The sequence below is a fragment of the Nothobranchius furzeri genome, chromosome 11 (assembly GCF_043380555.1).
Source record: "Nothobranchius furzeri strain GRZ-AD chromosome 11, NfurGRZ-RIMD1, whole genome shotgun sequence".
In the NCBI taxonomy this organism is placed as follows: Eukaryota; Metazoa; Chordata; class Actinopteri; order Cyprinodontiformes; family Nothobranchiidae; genus Nothobranchius; species Nothobranchius furzeri.
Window position 1 is genome coordinate 51,391,542 of NC_091751.1, and position 11,336 is coordinate 51,402,877.

The following is an 11,336-nucleotide window of genomic DNA, read 5'->3' on the forward strand; positions in this document are numbered from 1 at the left end:
TTTGTGTGGCAATATAAACTAACCCTCACCAGAGTTACAGTCTTTCAAATAGCTTTTTTAAAATAAATTCCACAAAATTAGAAACTGCAGGTTCCATGCTGCACGCCATCTTTCATAAAATCACTTTAAATCTAGTTAAGAGATGCGGTATTAGTGTGTGTGTGTGTGTGTGTGTGTGTGTGTGTGTGTGTGTGTGTGTGTGTGTGTGTGTGTGTGTGTGTGTGTGTGTGTGTGTGTGTGCGCGGGGGGGTGGGAGGAAGGGGACTTTTTCAAATTCAATTCAAATTCAAAAATACTTTAATAATTGCAGAGTGAAATGAAGTGTAACACATTTTTCATAAAAAAGAATAAAATAAGGGTACAATAAGGATATAATATAAGTTCATATTCTTCAGTCTTCACATATGCTGATGGCTGTGGGCATGCAGGATCTGCTGTAGCAATCAGTTTTCCCGCTGTTCCGCCCCATTCACCTATTTTGGCACAGCCTTCATTTATAAAACATTGACGATAGGGGATAAAATGGGAGATACCATTTATGAATAAATAAATCTGGATATTCAGCTGTCTGAGAATAATTCACCCAAAATCAATTGAAATTCAACTTAACTGAGTTAAAGTTGTTGAAAAACAAATAACAGATAATAAAATATACACTTTGCTGTAAGTTAAATAATTGAGTAATTATTCATTTATTAATAATTATTTTTAGGGGTATGGGTTTATGTAGAAGGGAGCGGCCCCAACAGCATCTGTCCACTTGAACCAACTGCATCTGCTGATCACTAAAGGGGGTGTTGGTCAAAGTCAAAACTGATGAATATTTCTGCAAAAACGTTGGCTGGAATATTTCTGCTAATTCAGCTCCAAGTCATTCATTTAAAAGTTGCCCTTCATTGTTTGGTGCAATAATTTATTGTTTTAAATGAAGAAGCTTGGTGGATGTTATTTATTTATGTCCCTTTTTTATAATTATCATTGTGTTGTGGCTATTGTGTTTTTTAATTTGTCTATTTTGTCATTTTGTCTTTGTTCAAAGTTACCCGGAACTTTTTTGTTTTAAACTTTGAAAATCTTAAAAAAAATAATGAAATAAAATAAAAATAAACTTTAAAAAAAGGACTGCATTATTCATGTCCATGCAGACCACTCAGAAAGGCGGCGTAGCATGAACATTAGCTGAGGCCTGTGTGAACGGCAAACGTTTTCTGATGCAGTCAGGACCTATTAGTGTATCACCATTTTAGGTCTGAGGTGTATTCAGATACTCTGCGATGGCACTCTGTCTGACCTGCTAGCTGAATCACCAATACCCCCCCACCACCACCACCACCACCGTGCTAAAAGTTCACAATTCTCAAAGGAATTTAAATAAAAAAATTATGTTGCCATCATAACAGAAATAAAAGCATGTAAGATTTGTACATTCTAGTGAATATTTGAGCAGCATCAATAGATTTTCTGACAACAAGCAGCTGCAGATCAAAGATGCTGTAAAATAACAAAACACATGTAAACAATGGTTTTATGTAACACAAGGAAAGAACAACAACGGTGATACCTGTCTGTCCTGTATGTAAGCATGTGGCCACCTTCTTCAGATCTATTACAGTTGAGCTTTGACAGCCCTCATCTTGCTCTCAATCCTAGTGTGTCTTCTGCATCTTGACAGCCCTCACTGCAGATCCATGTGGGAGTCTATGGGAAATATGGCACAGAAGGCTTCTCGAATTAGCTGCCAATCAGTGAGGGAGCATGATGGAAAACCAAAGCCTTCACAAACCTCCAGACCAACCTTGCAAGATGGCTTACACTGTGCGAGATAAAGTAAATGTTGCATTGCCTGCAATGACAAAGTGCTGTCTGGCTGTTCAGCCCTCAAAGATTTTTTAGTCTCTACTGAATTCTCTCTGTGGTTGTCGGTGTTTTCAGTATAGTTAAACTTTTGTATTGGTTAAAAATACGTTCCTCTCTATTGAACAACAGAAAAAAACAAGGTTCTGCTAATAATCACAGCTTTGCACTGGCTGTCTGAAGCGTCTGGTCTGAGAATGGGTCGTTTTTTTAGGAGGAGCCTAGGAAACTGCAGACGCCACGCTTGCTGCCCAGAATAAGAGCCATGGGAATGATTGAGGAGGCATTTTTTGTGCGTGTGGGCCAGTAACCTAGAACTAGCCAGCTCCAGGATTAGACTGCCACCCTTGCTTCTCTGCGGCCGCCGAGCCAGACATAACTTACTCGACGGCTAGTTTGCCAGAAACAGACAATTTTATGGCAGCACATAAACGGCTGGGAACCCAGTGAGGTCAGAGAATCGTGGACTCGAGGGAGATGTCATATCTCGCCCAGACACAATCTCATATCACAGAGTGAGAGTGTGTTGGAATGGCTTGTATCACGGTCCTGCAAATATGTCAAATTAACTAAACCAATGACTGACAGCATGTGAGATTTAGTGACACCTAGTGATAAAAATGCTGACTGCAACTAACTCAAAAACAGAGTCCTCTTTACCTTAAAACTGCTGTGCCTGCTAAAACACATAAAAATGTTAAAGAGATACTACACAACTTTTCCATATTTTTCAATCATTTTCTTGAACCAGTATGTGCTAAAGGACCCTTTACAGGGTTGATGACATGTCACTCAGACACCAACTGCCTTCTGTGGCCAGAAAACCACATTTGCAACTTCAGAGTGCCAGTCTGGACTGTTGAGCTTAGAAAAAATTCAGTTTACTTACCTGGCACTGCAGTTTGCTTCCAGCACATTTCTTACATGTTTTAGATCATGATCATAGCTGATTTGTTTGATTTAGTGACGAACCGCTCCTGTAGACACTAATGAAACTACGTTTCAGTAGTTAAAAGGATGAATACACAGCAAGGAGATATGTTTTGCTTTTGGTTCTGCTAAAAGGACACCAGAGGGTGCTAAAAGCAACTCAAAACTGCCTAGTCTCCCTTTAACCTCCTAGGGCTCATTGTCCACATATGTGGACGTTGGCTCCTTGCACTATAGGATTTTATTCTCTTCAACTTAGACCTTTTTGTTATTATTTAAAGACACTTGATGTTGACTTTTTTTCAGTTTTCTTTCATTATTTTAGGAAATTAGACAATTTTTTTATTTAATTATATTTTCATCTCATTTTACCCTTTCTAGTTTTGTTTCCGTTTATGAGTTTTATTTTTAAATCACACCATATACAAGTTTGGGTCTCAGGAGGTTAAAAACCAAATATTTCACTTTACACGTAAATTTTTTCATTTTGTTTCTGAACAGAGATTTTAACTTGTGAAAGGCTTGAAATGATGTAGCGATCAAAATGATCACTCAACAACTTTACGTATAAGTAGACAGGTGAACAAGAGGTGAAGTGTCTGGAGTAAAAAAAAAAAACCCAGTAACCGCCCAGCTGAGGAAGCAAAGTTTCTGTTTCTGTTAACTTAGCTAACAATTAGCCTTCATAACAGAGAGAGGTGTTCAAGGGAGACGAACTGGTTAATGAGTGTATTTGGACAGGGACTCCTCAGGTCACTTGAATGTAACCTTAAAAAGGTGAAATGCAGCAGAACCTATCCGTAATGTTGCAAAATGCAGTCTTCGTCTGAGTTTACTGGTTTGCAAAACAACTGCAGTAACCCAGTAACTACGGTACTGCAGTGGTATGAGTGTCCGTCCTGGGACTGGGAGATCGGGGTTCAAATCCCAGTTGGGTCATAACAAATACTTCGAAAAATGGGACCCAATGCCTCCCTGCTTGACACTCAGCTTTAAGGAGTTGGACTGGGGTTAACCACAAAATGGTTCCTGAGCACAGCCACTGCTGCAGCTCAGCTCTCCCCACGAGGAGACGTCAAATGTGGAGATGTAATTTCAACAAGGTGTGATGATGACCAATGGGACTTTACCTGTCTAACTGTCTCTTCAACAGTTAGATGTGATCGCCACACATGCATTTAGGTCCATGCAACTCCACATTGTGGCGGCACCATTGGACGGTGGTCTCACTGAGGATATAGTGTCATAAATATAACGACAGACCCTAACCCCACATCTAAACAGTCCAGTCAATAAACTTGAAGATTTTAAACAGTTGCAGCTGTGTGAAGCCCAGATCCTTGAAGCTCTATTGATCCATGCAACCAGAATCACATGAACGTTTGCAGCTGTAGACTGACTGTCCTAGATTTACAGCATAATGAGGTGAGTGAGGTTGTTGATGTTACACTTGAAAACGTTTTTTCACAAATTTAGTTAAAATAGTTTATTATGAAAAGAGCGATCAGACCAGAAAATTCAGTTTAAAAAGTCTAAATCTTTTTATGACTTGGGTCCATCCTGGGTAATTAATTACCCAGCATCCATTTCCATTAATAAACCCAGTTAGGATGGCCAAAGCGCAGCATATTGTAAGTTTATTTATAGTGAGTTGAAGTCATTTTCCTTTACATTTAACTGCTTTGCAGGGGTTAGAAAAGCAATCGTATAATTATAAAGTTTAGGGATGATATTTATTCTCACTGATTTTTATTGTGCTGAATAATGATTGTCATCACTTATGCTTGTCAGTTCCTGCTGACCCTATCTATAATGCAACAGAAATAAATCACATATAAAGTTTAAATGTGTTACAACACAGTTAGTGTTTAACCTCAAATGGAGAACTCAGCAAACTGAGAGATGAACCTCTGATGTTAAACATTTTTTTTAGTTTAGCTGATTTCAAAAAAGTTTAGTTTATTAGATTTTACCTGTAACGGCGCAGCTGTGTGGAGTCCACAAAGACTCTTAAAGCCTGTGTGTGTGTTTATAATGTGCATGTATCCACTTAGTACCAATCTAAGCTCCATTACTACTGCTTTTTAAGGCATTAGAGATGTCAACATTGTTAAGGCGTGTGTATTGTTTTCTCAGTCAATGAAAATTAGAAAATGAATTCCTCTGGGCTGAAGAGAAGTGGGGGTAGGAGAGGGCAGTGTTATCGTGTAGTGGTTAGGGGGTGGCTGCGGCTGCTGCTGTTGGGGGGTGGGATGCCAAATTGTGCTCAGTCACTGACTGATTATTTTCACAGACAGCTGAACTGTGGGAAAACGAAGGTATCACTGTGACTCCACCATTTGTTTTGCTTGCCACAGTCACTCACGCAGTGAATTTAACATATTTCACAGATTATTTTGTCATAATATTCTGCGGCATGCAAAATCCCACTGAAATATTGTGGAAAAAGAATCATAGAATGAGTGGAATTATGGTATTTTAACAAATGGTGCATTGAGTAAACCATTAAATGTTCATTTTTGGCCCTGCCGCATCCCCTCCCTATCCTGTCAAATAGTAGCCCGATCACAGTTGGGAGCAGTTAGCATCAGAACATCAGAGGCGTGGCTGCGCTCAAATGAGGGGACAAATTGTGGAGCAGGGAGGATGGCCAGAAGCCAGCGGTGGCCCCTGAACAAGCTCAGAGGGGTCAGGCCGGCCTCCCCACCATGCGAACAGGAAAGGTGTGTGAACTTTTGCCTTGCCCCCCCTCAGTTCATCATTCAGCAAATGGAGCAGAGCACCCACAGGGGAGGGAGAGAGAGAAGCTGACCGGGTGGGAGTGGAAAGCTGGTGGTGGGGGAAGGTTCACGCCTCACACAGTCTCCCTTTGTGCTGTGGGCACAGAGGTTAGCGTAACAGCGGCAGGCAGCTGCAAACTGGGTGGAGAATAACGGGGCAACACAAGGCTGACCACACCGTTTATCAGATGGTCATTACCAAGCTCAAACATCCAAACATGGCTTCTTCTGATCTGACAAGAAAAGAGATCTGACAGAAGTAAAAAGAAATTAACATTTTAGTGAACAAGCAGTTTGACATGTTTCAGCTGGACTTCTTTTCTATCTCTAAATGGATGAAAGAGATGAGTTTTTGTTCTTCCTGCAAAAAAGTTTGATCAAAACATCTCCTGCAGCTAATCAGCTCCATAAACTAATTAAAAAAAACACCTCGGGACGTTGAGTCCTCTTTGAATGAAATGTGCTATCTCCACCAAATCCAGCATCAGGATTTTTTCCCCATGTAAAAGCTGCATCACCAGAAACAAAGTGTTTAATACATATTCATTTGTGTCTTTTAACATTCAAAGGCTTTCATTAAAAAATACAGTCAGTCTGCATTACTAATGGGTGTGCAAAAGTATTGTTTTCATTCAGATTTTTTAGAAATTTTTAGTATTTGTTTTATTTTCCATGCAAAGTAATTTACTCTTTTGATCATGGTTATTTACCTTTTTAGATTGTTATCTACTTCACTATCTCTGGCTCCATACATGGAGACTGAGATAGTGTCACAAACCAATCAGAAGTGGTGAACTTTCATAAGTTGATTAGGCTTTGATCGCAGATATTTTTTTTCTTACAACATGATGTCAAACACATTCATACATTATTTTTTTTATTTATTTTGTGAAATAATTCATTTTTATTAAACAAGGTTCTTGGACACAGTGAATGTATATAATTTTTAAATACCCAGTACAGAATACTATAGAACCTTATGGCTTCATTGTAAGAACACACAACGTGGTTTCCATGAAGGCAACAGATTAATACAAAGTTATCACCCAAACCCTAACCCTAATCCTGACCCTAATCCTGCAATAAAGAATTTGTGCATCCCTAAAGAAAACCCCCAAAATAATAAAACAAAAACTGAACTTTTTAAGAAAAGGATCAAATGAGGGAATCTGAAATAATTTTATATTTTTGAGTTCTGTTATTGAGTTTGGCCCAGAGTTGTGCTCAGCATCACAGAGCTACCACATTCACTGCATCCCATTGTGAAATTCAATCTATAATATAATTAGGATGCCAATAAGTGGGCAACATATAGTGCAGGGAAATAAAACTGATTTAGTCAGACTCTACAATTGATTTAATTAACTGCAAATCTCTTGCTGTGACCCTTGTAATCCTGTTTTTTAGCTTTTTTCCCACTCAGTAAAAATTAAAGTTTAACTATAAATAGAGGTAGATAATGCAGTTGACCCAAGGGGTTAATTCTCAGGCTTTTGGACACTTTCATCCCCTGTAGGCCCTGAGTATGCGCTCACCTCGGGTTACGTTACCATGAACCCGAGAATTGCTGCGAGGAAATGAGTTCATATGGAGAAATGAAGCCAGGATTTGGTCAGCTTGGGCACCTCTCAGGAGGCCATTGAGAATTTAAATAAAGATGTAAAATAAAGAAAGGGACATCATGCAGCTACGTGGATCAGAAAGTGTAGTAGCCTTTTTGTTTCAACGCCTGTCAGAAGGACAGACAAACATACATTTTAGGAAAAAAAAAAAGAAATATCTCAATTACTACCAGATGAAAAGACTCGTTGAGTCAAGCATATGTGATCTGTTTTCATGACGTGAATTCAGCCAGCAATTGCTGACTAATTACTCCTTTACATAATCTTAAAATGTTTTTACATAATCCTAAATACTGTTTACACTTGCAAAAGTCTCGGGACCAGGATTATAGAGCACCACATTGTGCCAAGATAAATATACATCTTAGGAGATCGAGCTGCTTTAGCATTTATCTTCCTACATGTGTCCACCTAATCAAGATACATTTGGTTAAATAGATATATGTGACCTGAGTACACATACAAAAGTCAAACAGCTGATGACATGTCAGTCGCTCCATATTTCCAGTATTTATTATGTCGGTGACACTTGGAGCCTGAGGCCGTTGGATTTGTGTCACACAAATATGATAAATGTATCACGCTGCAACATGTTCACACACCACAAGCAACACAAACCCTCTAAGTACAAACAAGCACGCGTGTGTGCTCGACTACAGTTACGCCAATTAACAAAAGAAGACAACAGTGAGGTTGGGAGGTTTGCCTGAATCTGCTACTGTGCTGCCTCCAGAGGAAAATGCCCTCTGAAGGCTGATACTGGGAGAATCAAGTGACATGAGACATTCCCAATCCATGTCAGGTGAACCATTTTTTTAAAACGGGGTTTAATTGAGAAATAAAGCAGAATTATTGGTAGTTTTGCTCTGGTTTGAGTTGTAGAGCATCATGTTGTTGTTTGTTTAAACAAATAAGTAAATGAAGACAGAAGAAAGTGTGAAAGTCTCAGAATATTGAAGAGAGGCCTAAATGTGTTAGACAGGAACACAACTGGATGTAATAAATATAGCTTACATCTAGATCTAGAAGCTTATTGGTTATCTGACAAAAACGTGTTGGTATTGCTTTTATTTACCTCTGTGAAGCAGACTCTGCAAAATTTAAAGGTGTGGTTAACTCATTTATTCAATTCATTTGTGTAACGATCGGGGTCTCTCACACTGCCGATGTGGGTGGTGTGGGAGTGTAGCGTGGTTGGGAGAACCCAGACGCGGAAGAACGAACGTTAGGAGCTGTGGCCATGCAGATAATCTAGGAGCAACGGCACAGAACCCAAGTGTGAACGGGAATGCAGCGTTGTTACCAAAAGTAAGGCACTTTGAGCTGAGGCAAAATGCCTGAAGAGCTGGGAGGCTCGAATAAACAGCTGGTAGGCTGGCGGGATGAGCTGGATAGCTCGGATCTCTGACACAGTTTCCTGAATCGATGACTGAGTGAGTCTGTGGTTTGTACTTCCTCCATTTATCGATGACGGTGCTGACGTGGGGGAAATGCCGTGAGAGGTGGATTATGGGAAGTGAAGTTCTAGGCTGAGGATTTGTAGGTAGAGAGCTAAGTGGAAGATGAAGACAGAGAGGATGTGACAATTTTCAGTGTTTTCTAGTGTAAATCAATGCCTTATGAGACATAAAAAAGCTATGATGCTCCTGTTCTCAGATGCAGAAGTTTGATGGTGCAAAGGTGGGCTGAAAACAGCATAATTACTCATATCAATGATATACACACACCTTGCTTCTAACAGGATGCCTTCAGCCATGTTGCAAAGTCACTATCACCAAAACACTCTCCGCCATCTTTCCTCGCTGCAAAACATTTTTTTAAAAAGCTTTCGGGGCCATGCAAATTCACAGTGTGACATAGATTTGTGACATTATTTATTTTCTATCAGAAGCTAACACAGGAGATAGGTGTAGGAGATTATTTTCATGTTCTGCCTGCATGAAAAACTCAGAGTGACTGATTACAATCAGAAATGACATTAAAAAATTGTTTTTCTGTCAACCACACCTTTAAAAACAACTAAGCCCGATGCACCACCCAAACTTACCCTCACACTTCTGTGACTATAAGGTCAAACAATAATGTTATAATTAGAAATTCACCCATTTTTTCTTTCTTCTGAGTTTTAGATTTCTTTCGGATAAAAAAAAAGGCAAGAATCCTGAAAAATGTGTGTCTCAATTACATGTAAGTATGTAATTAACATGTTGGTTTAATTTCTGGGCAAGCAGCATTGTTTTGTTCAACAGCTGTTCTTAAGTCTTCTTACCTAAATGCCTTAGGACATTATCACTGAGCTAATGTCATGCGCCATCTCACACTTTAGCTTTAAAATGATAAATGACCCTCACTTGTATAGCGCCTTTCAGAGTATGGACTACAAAGCGCTTTACACAACAGTGTATCATTCATCCATTCACACACACATTCACACACTGATGATGATGAGCTACGATGTAGCCACAGCTGCCCTGGGGCACACTGACAGAGGCGATGTGACAAAGTATCTCTGGAAATATCCATAGAAATGTTGTAGTAAATGACTTAAAAGATGCCCATTTGTTGAAAAATGTTGGCAGTTTCATAACAAATAACCATTAAAATCTGTTTTAAAATACGTGGAGCTGGTCTACAGTAAGTCTCTGACCAACGCCATATTGGATGCCATGTTTCCTTCTACGAAAGTCTGTGAGGACAAAATGCATTTACTGTTTTTTAACAAATGGCTACAAAACTTTCACCATTAATAAACATTGTTGTTTTATGAATTTACCTCTTCACTCATTGGCAGTGATGAAAGGAATTCTGATGTTCTTCTTAGTTTGCTGGAGGTTGCACTTCCAGCTATGTCTCCCCTTTGGTAAGGTCATATTTGAACACAAAAATACCGCTTGCTTGCAATGATTTAGGTATCTACTGCCCCCTATCGCCAGGAAAACTACACACTGTCACTTTAACAGTAGATACAACCTCACTGAAACATAATAAGGTATTTGCAAAAGATACCTTTTAAACGGTGGAACCAGGTTGAACGGGATCGAAAACCAACTGCACCAATTATAAAAGGCAAGGCAGTCAATAGACCAACGTGGGACAGCGACAGCATCAGTACTTCTCAAAAACATACAGAGAGAATGTTCCAGTAAGGCCACACCATCAGGTAAAATAGATCTGGTTACATACCGGTTTAGAATGGTCAGATATGCATTTTTAGACATCTTCAACACCTATTCATTTTTCTGCCTTTGCACAGCATTTCACCAGTCCATCACAGCTTACTGATCTATTTTAAAAACTGTGTCCAACTGTGGGGTGAATATGCCCCTAAAATCCCCTGCTGCCTCAGAACCACCAAACCCTGGATGCATTCATCTCAGAAGGGAAAAATCTAGTAGCTGCCAATGAAGTCCCACCCAGAAATCCATGTCCCAGGAGTTCTACTAATTCCAAGGTCATGTGCATGCCTCCACCTTTTTCCTCTCACCCTGTCTGCTTCCTCAGAGAAGAGAAAGTGAGGTGCAAGGGACAAGGGTGAGGGACGTAGCTCTGTCACACAGATCTTTGCCTGTGCCGTGGTGTCAGAGCACAGATTACTGATATGTGACGGGGTGTGTATTTCTGGAGGTGGGAGGACAAGGGAGGCCCGGTGCCGTCTGCTGGGCTCTCTCCTTCTCCAGTGATTGAACGTTTCATCAGTGGCGCCCAGACCAGCACCAGACATTCCTAAAATGTCCCTCCTACTCTTTCTCGAAGACCTCTTTCTGGTAATGTCAGACAGGGATGTAGCCTCTATTTGTCTAATTCCAATGAAGACACAAAAGATCATCTCGTTTTGTTTTTCTTTGTGTGAGAAAACATCAGAACGTCGAATTATTAACGATAACTGCCAGTTTCCTTTAGAAACAGCCATAATATAGAAGCATGAAAATGACAAACACGCAATAATGTCCACTGATAAACAATGATTTTGTGGTACAAGCTGAACAGGTTCCAGCGGGATGGACCTCCATATTGTGAAGTAAGTGTGTTTAAACCGAATGTGCTCACGACTCACATACTTGTTCCGCATGAGGGAAGTCTCTTGGCTCTGTTTTCTCAACACCTCTTTTCAGAGCAGGAATCGTGTTGAAATGATGTCCTCTTTGTTTTG